The sequence below is a fragment of the Tursiops truncatus genome, chromosome 3 (genome assembly GCF_011762595.2).
Source record: "Tursiops truncatus isolate mTurTru1 chromosome 3, mTurTru1.mat.Y, whole genome shotgun sequence".
Classification (NCBI taxonomy): domain Eukaryota; kingdom Metazoa; phylum Chordata; class Mammalia; order Artiodactyla; family Delphinidae; genus Tursiops; species Tursiops truncatus.
Window position 1 is genome coordinate 157,354,725 of NC_047036.1, and position 19,037 is coordinate 157,373,761.

The window sequence follows — 19,037 nt, forward strand, 5'->3', positions numbered from 1 at the left end:
CCCTATTGCCATAGTTATCGAATAAAATCTGTTCTTACTGCTTTGATTAGTATCTAGCTTTTTCTCTGACAGCTGGAAAGTGGTATTTCACCCACCTCCCCCATCACCACCAATTAGAATGGTGACGGATGCTTTAAGTGAGAAGGTAGTTTAGACAAGATGAAGGTCTGAAACAGCAGCTCAGGGCTGCTATGGTGGCTCTGCAATCTTCAGGGACTCAGGCTCCCATTATCTTGTTACTCAGCCTTCCTTCCTGTGGGCCAAGGAGGCTACCCCAGATCCAGCCTGCATTCCAGTCAGCAGGACCTTCCTGGAGGAGCAGGATGTGACAGGCACACTTGGCTCAAGGGGAGATCAGCATTTGCCTTGAGGGGAGTCCTGGAAATGGGGTGGGGGCAGCCGTGACACCTGACAAATACCATTCTCACGTCAGAAGAAGAGCCAAATATGGGGATAACTAGCCCCCCCCTCCCATCCCACCTCACCTAGTACCTCTGAGGACACTGGGTGAAAGGGGACTTTGGTGGTAATTACTGGGGGAGAGTGAAGATGTAGCACATCCATCGTGAAGACATTTCATGAGGAAACCCAGTAACTGCCCTTGAAGCAAAATGGAATTTTTCAGTCTTGGTATTCTTATTTTCTCCTGAGGTTGAGAACTGTTAGGTATGAGTGCGGTGGGGGGAGATTGGGTGGGGGGAGGGTGGGAAAGCAGATGAACTTCCTATGTGAGGAGGTGGAGCCTGGCTGTGGACAGCACCACCACCACTCACCTCAGATTCCCCTGACTGAGTCAGAATGGCCATGGCCAGGGCTTCGGGCCTAGTTCCAAGTTGTAACAAGTGCTTCGGGCCGAGTCACCTCACTGATGCGAGCGTCTCTCTTTAAGCAGAAAAACTAATTTCTCAGACAGAAATTTAGATAGAAACCTCAAATAGGTGATAGGGGAGCTTCTCAGGTAGAGAATAGAAAACTGGGGTGTTGCCCACTGGGTCAGATTCTTATGAAGGATTTGAATAACCTCCAAAGAGTAGGTATGGCAGAGACTCCTAGCTACTCAGAGGCACCCGGTGTAATCAGATCCCTCCCTGCAGTTTCTGGCAGGGCATGTGCCCAGCTTCCCTTCAAGCTTTTGGACAAAGGGATGTGAGCAGGATTGAAGGACAACTTTCAGGTAATGTCCTTAAAAAAAAAAAGCTTTCTAGCCCTCTGCTTCTTCTGCCCCTTCCACCTGGCTGGGAAAGGGGACAACTGAAGTGGCACTGGAGTGACATCTTGGATCCACAGGTGGATGCCATGTATCGATGATGGCAATGCCAACATTCCTGCCTCAGTACCCAGTGACCTCGTGGAGCGGTTCAGCTAGTGCTCTGTACCGTCTACCTGCCCATCTCTGTACTGTTACCTAAAAGAGAAACGGAGGCCTGTCTTGTTAAAGCCAATGTGTTTGGGGTCTTTTTGTACAAGTGGCTTAGCCAGCTGCCTAACTAGAAAACCAAGTCTAAAAGGAGCACTGTTTGATACCCTCTACATTACTTACTCCAAACCTTCAGCAACACTCAACTTATGAAAGACCATGTTGCTTATTATGACACATGTCCCATGTGGCTTTGGCCCACTTTTAAAGCTTCCTCAGTTCCACCCCAATGGAGAGCTCTGTAGCCTGGCTGGCTGAGAGTATCAGAAAAGTTGGTTTGTCCAATCAGTCAGATGCTAATTTATAAACTGACACAGAACCACCAAGAAAATTAGTAGAAAATATGATTTCTGTTCCTTTTTCTCCTTGCCTCGTTTCCTGCCAACTCCCACCTTTTCTTTATTCCTATCACTCTTCCTCACTTCTCTTTCCCCTTGGATTTTCTCTGGAGTGCCTAAATAAGTTGTTCAAACATGCGCCATTGCATGGGTCATCAGTGATGGCTCATGGAAAAGTAGGAAGGCAAAGCATCCCGGGCACAGCTGACTGCTGGCAACTCAAGTGCCAGGAGATGGTGAAACCACATGAGAACTATCCACTGTAGCAGGGAATTTTCTTCTTGTTGATACACTGCTCAGTTTCAGAAGGAAAACAGAAAGGGTGGAGAGTCACCTGCAAATAAAAAGCATCAGTAAAAATACTGATACGTAGAGTGTTCAGTGAACCTTGTTTTCAAATTGAAAACTTAATAATTGTCACCATCTGTCAGGCGTAAGTCTAGGTGTCTCACATATATGATCTCTTAATTTTTACAGATCCACTCAAGGTAACCATTCTTATCCCCATTTTACGAATTAGAAAACTTGAGTTCAGATGAGTAAGGTTTGGGATTTGAACCCACCCTTTGACTCCCCCCCACCCCCGCCGCCATATCACTCTGCCTCCCACTTTAGACAAGAAATATAAAGTGTTAAAAACTAGCCTTGGAAGATGTGATGTTTAATTTCATATGTCAGCTTGGCTGGGCCATGGTGCCTAGATATTTGGTTAAACATTATTTTAGATGTTTCTGTCAGAGTCTTTTTGGATGAGATTTACAAACTGATTGACTTTAATATGGGTGGGCCTTGTCCAATCAGCTGAAGGCCTGTGTGGTGCAGAAAGACTGACCTCCCCTGAGCTAGAAGGAATTGTGCCAGCTGTGAGCCTTTGGACTTGAACTGCAACATCAACTCTTTCCTGCAGCTCTCCAGCCTGCTGGCCCACCCTGCAGGTTTTGGACTTGCCAGCCTCTGTAATTGCATGAGCCATTTCCTTAAAATCAATCACTCTCTTCTCCTTTTCTTCCTCCTCCCTCCTCCCCCTCCTCCTTCTCCCTCTCTTCCCTTTTTCTTCTTCTTCCTCTTCCCCTTCCTCTTCCCCTTCTTCTTCCTCTTCCCCTTCTTCTTCCTCTTCCCCTTCTTCTTCTTCTCCTCCTCTCCCTCCTCCTCCTTCTCCTCCTTCTTGTTCCTCTTCCTCTCTCTCTCTCTCACGCACGATAAGTAGATAGATAGATAGACAGACAGACAGACACATGCTCTTTATTCTGTTTCTATGGAGAAGCCCAACTAATACGAGGAGGAGAGAGAATTATAAAATGGAGGGAAGAAAACAGTGTTCTCAGAAATGAATGGTGGTAGACTGCAACCGACAAGAATCGGAGGAAGTGAAGGAAGTTGACTTACTGCTGTATGCTGCTCTGAACTGCTTTCCTGCAAATTTCAGGGATTACTCTGGGGATGGCACAACCACACACATACTCAGGAGGTAAGTGAGCTAATCTAAAAAGGCTGAGGCCAGAACAGAGTCCTCTCCTCGTTTATAACTATGCATCTGTGGCAGAGTTCCTCTTCCTGGCTTTGTAGGAGGACTACTATTCCCACTTTCCTTTGCAGTTAAGGGTGATCACGTGACTGAGTTCTGGCCAAGGAAATGTGGATGGTGTGATATAAGCTACTTCCTGGCTTGGCACATAAAAAATTCTGTAATCTTCCAGCTCTCTCTTCCACTGTTCCCGAAACCTGGGAAGTTTATATTTCAAAATTAGTTGACTAGAAGATGTAGGAGGGCCACCAGCACCATATTAGACTTCGCATGAGCAAGAAATAGACCTTTAAGCACATTAACTCACTGAGATTTGGGGTTTATTTGTTCCCTTCTCTAGGCTACTCTGTCCTAAGGAAGGCAACATCCATTAGTCTCTGTCTTGCCTTTGCTCATTGTCACTTCCTCCAAGGCCTAGCACAATGCCTGGCACAGAGAAGACACTCAGTAAATACTTGTTGAATGAATGAATGAATGGTGTACTAGCTAACTATGGTTCTAAGATGCCGTTACAGAGATGCAAAAATCCAGCAGTGTAAATGACATACGTGTAACAGTCCAGAGGTAGGACTGGCTGTACCATCTGCCTCTGGGCCAGATGACTGCTGCAGTCCCACCATGCCCCCAGGTGATGGGCAGGGGAAAGACAGGGCATTCCCAATCCTTACAAGGGCAAGGCTGCACACATTGCTTCCCCTCGCATCCCTTTGGCCAAAACTTAGTTGCAAGGACACACCAAGCTGCAAGGAAGGCTGAGGTCAATTGAATGATCTGCCTGCAATTCTTCCTCTCCTCCCGGCTCTTGGCAATGTTCCCCAGGATGGAGAGTACTTCCCTACCCCATTGATCTTGGGCTTCGGCCAGAGGCATATGTGGCAGAAGCGACCGTATATCAGTTCTGAGCCAGGGCCTTAAATGGCCCCTTGTGTTTCTGTTCGCCCTACCGGCACAGCTGCCACCCTACATTGAGAAGAGCCTGCCCCAGGTAGCCATTGGTCCAGAGGATGAGAGACAAGTGGAGCAGCCCTAAATCAGTTCATAGCCTGAAGCAGAGCTGCCTCTGCTGATCTGAAAGAAAAATAAATGGCTTTTTTGGGAAACTACTGAGACTTTGGGGTTGCTTATTACGCAGCATTAATGCAGCAGAAACCTAATGCTGTGGTCATGAACTCAGCCTTAACCAAAGAGTTCTACCAGTAAATATGGGAAAATGAGCATTATTAGTGTACTATGACCATTCTGTGGGTATAAGAAGGACCCCTCCCTGGATGGAGCAGAAACAACCTGACCTGTGGGGGACTCCTTTATGAGTCCAGAGCATTGCCTAGCCAGCCTAGTTAGCATGAATATAATGTGAGGTGCCACGCTTTCCTGGGACTCTGTCATGGGTGGAGGCACTGAAGGTTGGCTAACCTGGGGCCAGTCACCTTGGTGAGAGCAGAAGGGGGCGTGGGGGTAGCAATTCTGTCTGGAGGCATCTTGGGAATAAAGTGCTAGTTGTGGTGATAATAGAAAACTCTGTCAAAACAAATGCAATAGTCACATTAACAAAAATAGTTTGGGAGGAGTTTTCCCGATGAGTCAAGAGGTGGTGCTAATAATAGAAGCCTGAAATAACTGTGTATATTACTATATTTGTTAATTCGTGTCTATCTGTTGCCAATACAGCTGTAGAGAATGATGCTATTCGTATCTGAATCCTATACGAGATTTGCAATGCATGGAAAAGATAACTGATGCCTCTATCAGATCAATCAAAATTTACGTCTAAAATACATTTTCTCCATGGTGCCTCAGTGCCTCAATACTCACAGTTTGCGCCCTGGAAAGGTTTTTCAAAGGAAGCGGCTCTGTACTGCTCGCTGGTTATTCTGCCAGCTAAGAATTGAGGTGTGCGTAATGGCATCAAATATTTTCTCCTTGGGAAATTGCTAGAGACCTGCAAGAGGTAAAAAGCTTTTGAAAGCATAGCAATTTGGGTGTGACTATCCATTTTGAGGTGGATGAATTAATCCCTGATAAAGTATTGGCTGCTTACTGGAAAATGAGGAAAATAAAACATGGTTTAAAACGTTTCTTCAAATGTGTATATATCCTACATTTTACCTAGATTTTTTCGGTGTTTATCTCCCGACATTTTATTGTGAAAATTTAAAAACACTTAACAAGTACGTATGCCTTCCACCTAGATACAATGGTTGTTAATGTTTTACGATATTTGCGCTCTCTCCTTCTTCCCCACCCCCCAACCACACAAACACCAAGACACATCAGTTTTGAAACTAAGTTGTCAGTATGACATCATGGTTCTTAAATACTTCAGCATGAATCTCCTAAGAATTAGGACAATCACCTGTATAACCACAATGCCACTATCACACCTAAGAAAATTAACAATCACAACTAATATCCAAGCCATATTTAAGTATATATATATATATATTTTTATACAGCAGGTTCTTATTAGTCATCCATTTTATACACATCAGTGTATACATGTCAATCCCAATTCATCACACCACCACCACCACCACCCCCTGCCGCTTTCCCCCCTTGGTGTCCATACATTTTTTCTCTACTTCTGTGTCTCAATTTCTGCTCTGCAAACTGGATCATCTGCACCATTTTCTAGGTTCCACATATATGTGTTAATATACGATATTTGTTTTTCTCTTTCTGACTTACTTCATTCTGTATGACAGTCTCTAGGTCCATCCACATCTCTACAAATGACCCAAGTTCGTTCCTTTTTATGGCTGAGTAATATTCCATTGCATATATGTACCACATCTTCTTTATCCATTTGTCTGTCAGTGGACACATATTTAAATATTTTTAATTGTCCCTTAAAGACTTCTATGCAGTTTCGCCTGTCATCTAATCAAGGTTTGTGGAGTCTATCTGGAGGTTAACCTAGAAAATCTCCCCCACCTTAACTTCTGTTTGGTTTTGACTTATGACATGGACTTTTGAAGAGTCCAGGCCAGGGGATTTATAGAGAGTTGCACATTCTTCATTTGTCTGATTGTTTCCTGACGGTGTTCTTTAACTTTTTCTTTTATGCCTGTATTGCCCTTAGAATGGAAATTCAGTCTGGAGGCTTGATTAGTTTTGGGTTAAACGTCATTTGCAAGAATGCTTCAGAGGCATCTCATGAAGAGGTTCACATGTTGGGTTTTTCCACTACTAGTGATGCTAAAGGTGATGACTGGGTTGAGAAAGTGACTGCCGTACTTCCATGGAGAAGCACTTGCCTGGGAACAGAGACTGAAGCAAAGTTTACATGCTAGTGTTTTATGATGGGTACGATCCACGGGAGCCAAAAAGGGGAATCAAAGGTGGTTCATTGCTGAGCTGGCAATGGCTTCATAAGCAGCCTGGCTGGTCACTTGGTCATGTATGACATCTTCAGAGTTGCCGTGTGACACTATTACCTCCTGGAGGACTACTCCAGGATAAAGCCTGTGGGGTGTTGATGTATCTGTACTTCTGGACTGTGTTACTCGGTGCCTCTGGGCAGCCACTGGAAAAACCAGGGCCTCCGTGGGTCCTGCTGCATTGGACCTGGCCATGGGAGCGGCTGCAGCTTCGGCCCTGGAAGGTGTAATGACAGCCTTGCCAAAGCAGAGACGTCTGTCATTGTAGGAGATGAGGTGACAAGGTGGAGGCTGAAGCTTTACCACCATCACTGGGGCCAGCTTATCCAGCAATCAGGGCAAGTGGGTCCTGAGGGACAGGCAAGGCCAAATGCCTCTGTGGGGGTGGGTATACATTGCATCCGGTACCAAAGGAACATCTTTCCCTTTGAAATTAATAATGATCTGTGGAGTGGTACTTCGCCCCTGTGGGAATAACCTAGTGCCCAACCACCTTTCATGTAGTGATTGTAGTACCCATTTGATTATTCTTGCCTGTGCCAGTTATTATATTGGGAGATGCAAGATAAGGGGGCTCGTTGGACTCATTGCCACTAGAGTGTTGTTTCTAGGCTCTTTCAGGAACACAACTAGGAGACCATATATACATATATATATATATGGGGGGGTATGAATTGTATGAGTTCATATTGTCATGGCATTCAGCATAATTTTTTTTTCTTAAATTCTCTTTTATTTTTTCCCTCTTATACTAGAAATTCCTTGTTCCCAATAATATTACTGTATGTACAGTCAGAGTAGATTGTTCAGGTTACCCCAAATAAGTTTCTTTTTCATTGTTGTTTGAATAACCAATTTCATATAGAATTGGCCCATTTGTTTCTTTTAAGGTCCAACTTTAGGGCGGCCATTTGTTTCTTTTAAGGTCCAACTTTAGGTCATTTTTCCTTTATGATTTACTCTTATTTCTGGATATGTAAACTACATGGTTCAAAAACCAATACTGTATAAACACGTTTAGTCAGAGAAGTCTCACTGCCATGAATATCATGTCCACCCTGTTCCAAGCTACCCCTTATAGATAACCATTTTTATTAGTTTCTGGTTTCTCCTTTCCTATACTTTTTTTTTTCAAAGATAAGCAAATACATATGTACATCTTAATTTCCGCTTCTTTCTTATACACGATGTGGCACAGTATATATTGTCTCACTTTTTTTCTCTTAATATATATCAAAGAACTCATTCCATATTTTAAGGTTCATAGATAACTTAAATGCTAAAGTTTACTAGCTGTTTACTATCTATCTATCTAGTCTATATCTCTCTATATATCTCAAGTGTATTAGTCAGAGTAGGCTAGTCAATGCTGCAGTAACAAATAAACCCCAAAATCTTAATGGCTTTACAAAGAAAGGTTGATTTCTTGCTTACATAAAGTCTTATGTGGGTTGGGCAATCTTCCTTTGTCTTGTAGCCACATGAGCTAAAACATGTGCCCGCATGGTAGCCAGGTTAGGTAGCCAGGCCTAGAAATAGCCCACACCACAGCCCAGTCACAGGACCCCAAACTAACTACAAGGGAGGTTGAAAGTGTGGTGTCAACCTTCATAAAGAGGAAATAGAAATGGAATTTGGTGAATATATAGCATTGTCTCTCCCATGCCAGGCTTTATTTTATATTTATTCTCTCATATAAACCCACAACAGCTCTACAGTTTAGGTACTTTGGTTTTTCCCATCTTACATTTAAGGATGTTGAGGCTCCAAAGCCTTATGTGCCTGTCAAAATCACAGTGTTCCTGTGTGTCAGAATTAGTTTCAAATCCTGGTGTATCTGCCTCCAAAGCCAGTACATTCCATGGCCAACCAGTATCGTCCACGGAAAAAAGCATGGCAAATCCATTTCATCCACACATCAATGCAAAATTCGGAGAAACAGAGGTTGGAGCAATTGGTACAGGACAATAAGTATTTATACTTAAGATTTATAAGCTATTTTCCTACAAAAGAGCTCAAGATAAAAGTTAAATCCCTGGATCAATAAAGACTAAAACATCACAGGACACAATGTTTTAGTAACAGTGGATGATAAAATAGCTTTATTTATTTATAATTTCTGAATCAAGAGCTAATTGTTATAGGAATTTTTTAAAATTTCCAAGTGAAACTGCAAACATTTTTTCTTCCTCTTTCTAAATAAAAGCATCATATGTTCTTTGAATGAGAGAAATTATGACTCTTTCAAAACCATTTAGGGTAGTTTTGGGGAATTATCCCAAGTAATCTCCATGGATTTCAAAGTTGAAAAGCTTTTCCTTTAGAGGAGGAAATAAAACAAATGTGAAAAACCACTATGGTCATTTGGACAGTGCCTTTAGTTCCACATTAACACTCTTACTTAATGCCTAAGATTGGGTACAACAATATATGATTCCAATGTATGCTTTTAGTAAGTGATTACAGCAAAATGAACAACACTGGGAACTCTAAGTGATTTAAATGAAGGATTGACTGCAGATTCCGTGAAAAGATAAGGTGGTTCCAGAGGGTGATTTTTTCTAGAACAAGGCAAAGCTTACCCTATCCTGTGAGTGTGAAACCAAATCATCCTGGCTGTTGATCCAATACAGTTTTCACAATAATGCCCTGCAGGTCTCAACATCATATCAGTACCTTTCAAACATTTTGGACCCTGACCACAGTAAGAAACATCATTAACTATGTATACACACAGTGACTCACAGACACAGAAGATTTTTTTGAGATAAAATGCAGGCAGTACACTCTGATTGCCTCCCCTAACCCACCCTACCCCCTACTCAAAATGCTGGCATGACCTGGGTTCACAACCTGTAGGAGTTGTGACCCGCAGTTTGAAACCCTTGAGCTATTGCCTATTACTTTGGCTGGCCAATCAAACTAGGCTGTGTAGAACATTTCTTTTCTCTTTTTGTCTCACAGCTCCCAGAGGGAAGAGGGACCCAGTGCTTAGAGAGAGAACTATCACCTGGGAGTTAGTAACCAAATCCCAGAGCCTGGAGAAGTCAGCACCATTTGTGGAAGCTCCCACCTTTGCCAAGACATGACAAGACCCTACTACTTTAATACCATCCTCAAAATGTTGAGGCTCACTTAGCATGTTGTCCTGTTACTAGAAATGCCAGATTTAGCAAAACAAATTTTTTAAAAAAAGGACACCCAGTTAAATTTGAATTTCAGATAAACAAGGAATAGTCTTTTTTACTGTAAGTATGTCTCATGCAGTAACAATTATTTCATTTGTCTTTTTTTAGCGTAAGTATGTCTCATACAATAGCAATTATTCCTTGTTTGTCTTTTTTTAGTGTAAGTATGTCTTATGCAATAACAAATATTCCTTGTCTGAAGTTCAGATTTAACTGGGTGTCCAGTATTTCATCTGGCAACTCAACTGGTTGCACGCCCTGTCCCTTTACTTTGAAGGTCCTCAATCTGATGGATGGATCTAGGCTGGACAGGATGTGGGCACTGCTGCTGGGAGGAAGGGGGGACACCTAGTTCGTCTCCTTCTGCTCCTCTCAATTTTCATCACTGGCTTCACACCCCGCAGCCCCCTGAAGGGTTCCCTCATCTGGAGGGCAGTGTATTTCAGTGGATTGGCAAGGTGGCACAAACCCTGCTCCTGCTGTGTCCACTTGACTCCTCGGTCCTCCTGGACTTTGGCATGCCAAACCTCTGGGATATATGCTGTCCCACTGCCACCTCTAGCTCAGTGGCAAAGGGACAGTCACCAGCCCTATCCAGCTGTTGAACAGAACCCCAGTCTCTCCTTCGTGTAGTCACTCCAGTCTCTGCAAGTGATCTGCTCAGTGAGGGAGAGCCCACTGGGAGGACAGGAACTCACTTCCTACTTCACTCCTCCAGAGCCTACATCCCCAAGCCCCCTCTGCCTCCCCTTGCCCCCAATTCTATACATCCCAAAGGAGAGTCTTGCCTTTCCATCGAAGCACACTCTCTGTCCCACGTCGGCCAAGTCTATTCACCCCCTCAGAATTAGGAACACTGGACTTGGTTTTTCTTCTCAGTTCCCCTTCCCCACCCCCCGGCAGAAAATTGGTTAGTTAGAAATGGCTTACAAATGGATGGTTTAGTGAAGTGATTCGATCTTCCCTGCCTCCCTGCTGTTCCAGTGGTTCCCTTAATGTTTGATGAACAAGAAGGACAAATGTCACCTCCTGGTCAAAGCTTCAGGTTGAGTTCTGAGCTCTGGGGCTTTGCAGGGCCTCCCTCCATGGCCTGGGTTGTGTTGTGAGGCTGCTGACCTGTCTGTTTCTTCAATGGGCTGTGAGCAGCCCAAGGACAGGGGCTCCACATTTGTGTATGGGCCGTAGTCCTTGGTATACCTTCTGTTTGCTTTCATCAAACTTTTTCAGTGAACACGCCTTCTTCCCTCTGACTACCAAGACCCAGCGAGACCTGCTGCCCAGGTCACAATTCCTTCTGGGGCCTTCTCTCCCTTTGTTAACACTTACTCATTCAGACCTTTCTGCCAGGGCCATCTGGGTCTTCCAAAGTGGCATTAAAATAAATAAATAAATGATTCATCGCTAATGTGTAAATGATTGTCATTGGGATACATTTGAAAGTTTGTATTTTAAAGAAACTAACAGGTATTATTAAGCTCCGCTCTACGTGCCTCACATTGTTAGTGTCACGTACGGTTAAGACAGAAGTTTCTGCATTCAAGAGTCACACTGGAAGACAAGATTTAAATACATAAAAACCCATTTTAAAATGACCCAAAGAGACCAGTGGGTAATAAAATGCATTTCAAGTGACTTATAAAGGTCGTATAATGACACTGTGTTTCATCATCGGTGGAGGACTCGATAAGGTTATTCCTGAGGTTTCTTTATTTGGTCCAAATAAATCACCAAGCGGATCTTTCAAATTTTATAATGTATAGTAAAGTAACATGCTGTGGTACTCACTGTGTGCCAGGCAGCATTGCTGGCAACTCCTTCAGTCCTTACAAGAAAACCATGAAGTGGTCATTATTCCTTTCCCATTTGGCAGGTGGGGGGAACTTAGGCATTGAGAGGTTGAAGAATTGCCCACGGCACAGAGCTTTGTGATGGAGCTGGCAGTTGAATCCAAGGCGTGAGGACCTTGAGTGTGAACATAATGGCTGTGCCACGCATGGCGTCTCTCTACACAGACCTAAACTTGCGCTTTCCCATACTTTTCAGATGGTACTTCCTTACTTTTGAACTGGGAACACCATGTATTATTCTTGGAATGCCTATTCTATTTTCCGTTACCCCACAAACTTGGCCCTCTTTGTTGAAACCTGTACAATCTGTAACCAAGTCTCTAACATTTTCTTGGCTGTATCTCTTCTCTAGGGATTTGGTTGAGCGGCCTCTATAAATTTCATTCAGATTTGAGCCCAAAGTCCTGCCTCATCCACTACACCACATTTCTTCTTTTTCTCAAAATGTATTGGGTTAAATCTTCAACATTTTGTATTTTTCTTTTCTCCCTTTCTTAATTTCGATTCCACAGCCTCCCTGGGAGGATTTCCATGCTAAAGGGCTTCACCGAAACTTTGATTTCTTCCGTGGCTTCTCACAATCCACCAGAGTCTCTCGAGATACTGCTGGGGGTGAGGTGGAACTGAGGGATGAGGAAAGGAGTGAGAGTAGGGACAGCTGTACCACAATGAATTCCAATACAAGGCAAAGAAGAATCAGCGCTGACAGCTACTGAAGGTTTCAAGGAGGGAGTGGCATTTGAGCTGGTAATAGAGGACTTCTGAGGACTTTGGTGGGTGGAGGAGGAAGAGGTGGCACCCCAAGCTGAGGGAGGGGAGATGAATCTGGAGTCTCTGTGCTCCTCAGACCAGCCATCCCTGATCTCTTCCCTGGAGCAAACCGCCTCTGGTTTTTCAGGTACTGACAAAGCCCAGAAAAAAAAAGTAAATCAAATGTTTTACTTGAAATCTTCTCCTCGCTCTGGGTTGCAGCTGAGTAATGCAATCCATTTCATACATCACACCCAATTCTCTACTGAAATTCCAATTATTTTTCGCCCACTCAAGAAGGCATGTCAGAATGCAAGTTTAATATTCCCCGAGACGTGACCTCAAATGGGTCTGATTTTATTTAAAAGCAGCAATCACCTGAAAAGCTCAGCCCTTTAACAGTTACCAGGGGGTGAATCAGTGCATGACACAATGCAGAGGTGATTGCCACACAGCAGTGAGATAACTGGGAGGTGGCAGGCAGAAGAAGGAGTGGATTAACTCCAAGAAACTGGTGGCTCCTTAAAAATTTTTTTTACTTTGCCATGAACAGTTTCCAGATGATACCTAATGAGTGTTTGCTAGGGGTGTTGGATTATTTTTAATTTCTGTTCTTCCATTATTCTGGAGGAGTCTGTATTGGTTTGGGGGTGGGGGGTAGGGCATGTAAGAATCACACCTTTGTCCACAAACAAGGTGGAAAACAGTGAATCACACACCTAGCAAAAGATCAGAGATGGTATTCTTTTTTTAGCATAAAAAAATTTTATTAGAATGGTTCAAATATGGTTGTAATAGTTTCAAGATGGAAAATGCTATGATTTCCTGACTGCTAGTGTATATTTCCTCATGACACAGAATTTTTTTTTTTATACAGCAGGTTCTTATTAGTCATCCATTTTATACACATCAGTGTACACATGTCAATCCCAATCTCCCAATTCATCACACCACAACCCCCTCCCCCTGCTGCTTTCCCCCCTTGGTGTCCATACGTTTGTTCTCTACATCTGTGTCTCAACTGCTTCCCTGCAAACCAGTTCATCTGTACCATTTTTCTGGGTTCCACATATATGCGTTAATATACGGTATTTCTTTTTCTCTTTCTAACTTACTTCACTCTGTATGACAGTCTCTAGATCCATCCACGTCTCTACAAATGACCCAATTTCGTTCCTTTTATGGCTGAGTAATATTCCATTGTATATGTCTACCATATCTTCTTTATCCAGTCATCTGTCGATGGGCATTTATGTTGCTTCCATGAGCTGGCTATTGTAAATAGTGCTGCAATGAACATTGGGGTGCATGTGTCTTTTTGAATTATGGTTTTCTCAGGGTATATGCACAGTAGTGGGATTGCTGGGTCGTATGACAGTTCTATTTTTAGTTTTTTAAGGAAGCTCCATACTGTTCTCCATAGTGGCTGTATCAATTTACATTCCCACCGACAGTGCAAGGGGGTTCCCTTTTCTCCACACCCTCTCCAGCATTTGTTATTTGTAGATTTTCTGATGATGCCCATTCTAACTGGTGTGAGGTGATACCTCATTGTAGTTTTGATTTGCATTTCTCTAATAATTAGTGATGTTGAGCAGCTTTTCATGTGCTTCTTGTCCATCTGTATGTCTTCTTTGGAGAAATGTCTATTTAGGTCTTCTGCCCATTTTTGGATTGGGTTGTTTGTTTTCTTAATATTGAGCTGCATGAGCTGTTTATATATTTTGGAGATCAATCCTTTGTCCGTTGATTCGTTTGCAAATATTTTCCCCCATTCTGAGGGTTGTCTTTTCGTTTTGTTTATGGTTTCCTTTGCTGTGCAAAAGCTTTTAAGTTTCATTAAGTCCCATTTGTTTATTTTTGTTTTTATTTCCATTACTCAAGGAGGTGGATCAAAAAAGATATTGCTGTGATGTATGTCAAAGAGTGTTGTTCTTCCTATGTTTTCCTCTAAGAGTTTTATACTGTCCGGTCTTACATTTAGGTCTCTAATCCATTTTGAGTTTATTTTTGTGTATGGTGTTAGGGAATGTTCTAATTTCATTCTTTTACATGTAGCTGTCCAGTTTTCCCAACACCACTTATTGAAGAGACTGTCTTTTCTCCATTGTATATCCTTGACTCCTTTGTCAGACTGGTTGACCATAGGTGCATGGGTTTATCTCTGGGCTTTCTATCTTGTTCCAATGATCTATATTTCTGTTTTCGTGCCAGTACCATATTGTCTTGACAACTGTAGCTTTGTAGTATAGTATGAAGTCAGGGAGTCTGATTCCTCCAGCTCCGCTTCTTTCCCTCAAGACCACTTTGTCTATTCAGGGTCTTTTGTGTCTCCATACAAATTTTAAGATTTTTTGTTCTAGTTCTGTAAAAAATGCCATTGGTAATTTGATAGGGATTGCATTGAATCTATAGATTGCTTTGGGTAGTATAGTCATTTTCACAATACTGATTCTTCTAATCCAAGAACATGGTATATCTCTCCATCTGTTGGTATCATCTTTAATGTCTTTCATCAGTGTCTTAGAGTTTTCTGCATACAGGCCTTTTGTCTCCCTAGGTAGGTTTATTCTTAGTATTTTATTCTTTCTGTTGCAGTGGTAAATAGGAGTGTTTCCTTAATTTCTCTTTCAGATTTTTCATCATTAGTATATAGGAATGCAAGAGATTTCTGTGCATTAATTTTGTATCCTGCAACTTTACCAAATTCATTGATTAGCTCTAGTAGTTTTCTGGTGGAATCTTTAGGATTCTGTATGTATAGTATCATGTCATCTGCAAACAGTGACAGTTTTACTTCTTCTTTTCCAATTTGTATTCTTTTTATTTCTTTTTTTCTCTGAATACCATGGCTAGGACTTCCAAAACTATGTTGAATAATAGTGGTGAGAGTGGACATCCTTCTCTCGTTCCTGATCTTAGAGGAAATGCTTTCAGTTTTCACCATTGAGAATGATGTTTGCTGTGGGTTTGTCATATATGGCCTTTATTATGTTGAGGTAGGTTCCCTCTATACCCACTTTCTGGAGAGTTTTATCATAAATGGGTGTTGAATTTTGTCAAAAGCTTTTTCGGCATCTATTAAGAAGATCATATGGTTTTTATTTTTCAATTTGTTAATACGGTGTATCACATTGATTGATTTTTGTATATTGAAGAATCCTTGCATCCCCGGGATAAATCCCACTTTATCATGGTGTATGATCCTTTTAATATGTTGTTGGATTCTGTTTGCTAGTATTTTGTTGAGGATTTTTGCATCTATATTCATCAGTGATATTGGTCTCTAATTTTCTTTTTTTGTAGTATCTTTGTCTGGTTTTGGTATCAGGGTGATGGTGGCCTCATAGAATAAGTTTGGGAGTGTTCCTTCCTCTGCAGTTTTTTGGAAGTTTGAGAAGGATGGGTGTTAGCTCTTCTCTTAATGTTTGATAGAATTCACCTGTGAAGCCATGTGGTCCTGGACTTTTGTTTGTTGGAAGACTTTTAATCACAGTTTCAATTTCATTACTTGCAATTGGTCTGTTAATATTTTTTATTTCTTCCTGGTTCAGTCTTGGAAGGTTATACCTTTCTAAGAATTTGTCTATTTCTTCCAGGTTGTCCATTTTATTGGCATAGAGTTGCTTGTAGTAGTCTCTTAGGATGATATGTATTTCTGCGGTGTCTGTTGTAACTTCTTTTTCATTTCTAATTTTATTGATTTGAGTCCTCTCTCTCTTTCTTGATGAGTCTGGCTAATGGTTTATCAATTTTGTTTATCTTCTCAAAGAACCAGCTTTTAGTTTTATTGATCTTTGCTATTGTTTTCTTTGTTTCTGTTTCATTTATTTCTGCTCTAATGTTTATGATTTCTTTCCTTCTGCTAACTTTGGGTTTTGTTTGTTCTTCTTTCTCTAGTTCCTTTAGGTGTGAGGTTAGATTGTTTATTTGAGATTTTTCTTGTTTCTTGAGGTAGGCTTGTATAGCTATAAACTTCCCTCTTAGAACTGCTTTTGCTGCATCCCATAGGTTATTTGGATCGTCATTTTTTTTGTTTGTTTGTTTGTTTTGCGGTATGCGGGCCTCTCACTGCTGTGGCCTCTTCCGTTGCAGAGCACAGCCTCAGGACGCACAGGCTCAGTGGGCATGGCTCACGGGCCTAGCTGCTCCGTGGCATGTGGGATCTTCCCGGACTGGGGCACAAACCTGTGTCCCCTGCATTGGCAGGCGGACTCTCAACCACTGCACCACCAGGGAAGCCCTGGATCGTCGTATTTTCATTCTCATTTGTCTCTAGGTATTTTTTGATTTCCTCTTTGATTTCTTCAGTGATCTCTTGGTTATTTAGTAATGTATTGTTTAGCTTCCATGTGTTTGTGTTTTTTACGGTTTTTTCCCTGTAATTAATTTGTAATCTCATAGTGTTGTGGTCAGAAAAGACGCTGGATAGGATTTCAATTTTCTTAAATTTACTGAGGCTTGATTTGTGACCCAAGATGTGATCTATCCTGGAGAATGTTCTGTGCGCACTTCAGAAGAAAGTGTAATCTACTGTTTTTGGATGGAATGTCCTATAAATATCAATTAAATCTATCTGGTCTATTGTGTCATTTAAAGCTTGTGTTTCCTTATTTATTTTCATTTTGGACGATCTGTGCATTGGTGTAAGTGAGGTGTTAAAGTCCCCCGGTTATTGTGTTACTGTCAATTTCCTCTTTTAGAGCTGTTAGCAGTTGCCTTATGTATTGAGGTGCTTCTATGTTGGGTGCATATATAATTGTTATATCTTCTTCTTGGATTGATCCCTTGATCATTATGTAATGTCCTTCCTGTAACATTCTTTATTTTAAAGTCTATTTTATCTGATATGAGTATTGCTACTCCAGCTTTCTTTTGATTTCCATTTGCATGGAATATCTATTTCCATCCCCTCAGTTTCAGTTTTTATGTGTCCTTAGGTCTGAAGTGGGTCTCTTGTAGACAGCATGTATATGGATCTTGTTTTTGTATCCATTAAGCAAGCCTGTGTCTTTTGGTTGGGGCTTTTAATCCATTCACGTTTAAGGTAATTATCGATATGTATGTTCCTATTACCACTTTCTTAATTGTTTTGGGTTTGTTTTTGTAGGTCTTTTTCTTCCCGTTTTTCCCACTTAGAGAAGTTCCTTTAGCATTTATTGTAGAGCTGGTTTGTTGTGGATCTGGTGCTGAATTCTCTTAGCTTTTGCTTGTCTGTAAAGCTTTTGATTTCTCCATCGAATCTGAATGAGATCATTGCCGGGTAGAGTAATCTTGGTTGTAGGGTCTTCCCTTTCATCACTTTAAGTATATCATGCCACTCCCTTCTGACTTGTAGAGTTTCTGCTGAGAAATCATCTGTTAACCTTATGGGAGTTCCCTTGTATGTTATTTTTCGTTTTTCCCTTGCTGCTTTCAATAATTTTTCTTTGTCTTTAATTTTTGCCGATTTGATTACTATGTGTCTCAGCATGTTTCTCCTTGGGTTTATCCTGTATGGGACTCGCTGCGCTTCCTGGACTTGGGTGGCTATTTCCTTTCCCATGTTAGAGAAGTTTTCAAATATAATCTCTTCAAATATTTTTTTGGGTCCTTCCTCTCTCTCTTCTCCTTCTGGGACCCCTATAATGCGAATGTTTTTGCATTTATTGTTGTCCCACCCAGATGTCTCTTAGGCTGTCTTCATTTCTTTTCATTCTGTTTTCTTTATTCTGTTCCCCAGCAGTGAATTCCATCATTATATCTTCCAGGTCATTTATGCGTTCTTCTGCCTCAGTTATTCTGCTATTGATTCCTTCTAGTGTATTTTTCATTTCAGTTATTGTATTGTTCATCTCTGTTCTTTAATTCTTCTAGATCTTTGTTAAACATTTCTTGCATCTTCTCCATCTTTGCCTCCAATCTTTTTCTGAGGTTGTGGATCATCTTCACTATCATTATTCTAAATTCTTTTTCTGGAAGATTGACTATCTCCACTTCATTTAGTTGTTTTTCTGGGTTTTATCTTGTTCCTTCATCTGGTACATAGCCCTCTGCCTTTTCATCTGGTCTATCTTTCTGTGAATGTGGTTTTTGTTCCACAGGCTGCAGGACTGTAGTTCCTCTTGCTTCTCATGACTCAGAATTTTGATGGCTCTCTCTTACCTGTTTTAGCATGTAGATATCTATATTTCTCATCCTATTAATTACTTAGACCTCCTTCACTGACTTCCATCCCCAACTTAAATATTTCTCGTTCATTCTGTCTCCCATCTCAGCCTCTTTGTTTTGTTAGGTCCAGTTATGTTATTGTCCCTCACATGCTTTTGCTTGCTCTTTTCTGCTGTTTTTTTCTTAAATACTAAAAAGGCCTAATATCAGAGATGGTACTTTCAAAGACTAATGTATATGTTTCTCTTTTTATGATTAATAAAGACTACTACTGACAATTATTTAAAATGTTTCTAACAATTTAAAATAGTTGTTCTGGTTTAAAACCCATTTCAAAAAAGATAAAGGAATTATGAAAAGGTTATAATTTTGGTTTGGGGGTAATAGTTGTAATTGTTTTTTCCCCAAAGTACTTTTCAACTGCTCCTGCACAAGGAAATGCTTT

General features: G+C 41.4%; 1 protein-coding gene across 11 annotated transcripts in view; it reads left to right on the top strand.

Annotated features, from left to right (window-relative positions):
- Positions 1-19,037, top strand: part of ZFP62 (ZFP62 zinc finger protein) — a 58,768-nt gene that overhangs the window by 28,929 nt on the left and 10,802 nt on the right. The window contains exons 5-6 of one of the 11 annotated variants that reach the window (XM_073802955.1): positions 3,182-3,223; positions 9,622-11,250. The exons of 6 other annotated variants lie outside the window; for them this stretch is intronic. The gene's annotated coding sequence lies outside the window, so the exon portion shown is untranslated. Of the gene's footprint in view, positions 1-3,016; positions 3,224-9,621; positions 11,251-19,037 lie in introns of those variants that run through there. 4 more of the 11 variants (XM_073802948.1, XM_073802950.1, XM_073802952.1 and 1 more) reach the window with 4 other exon arrangements.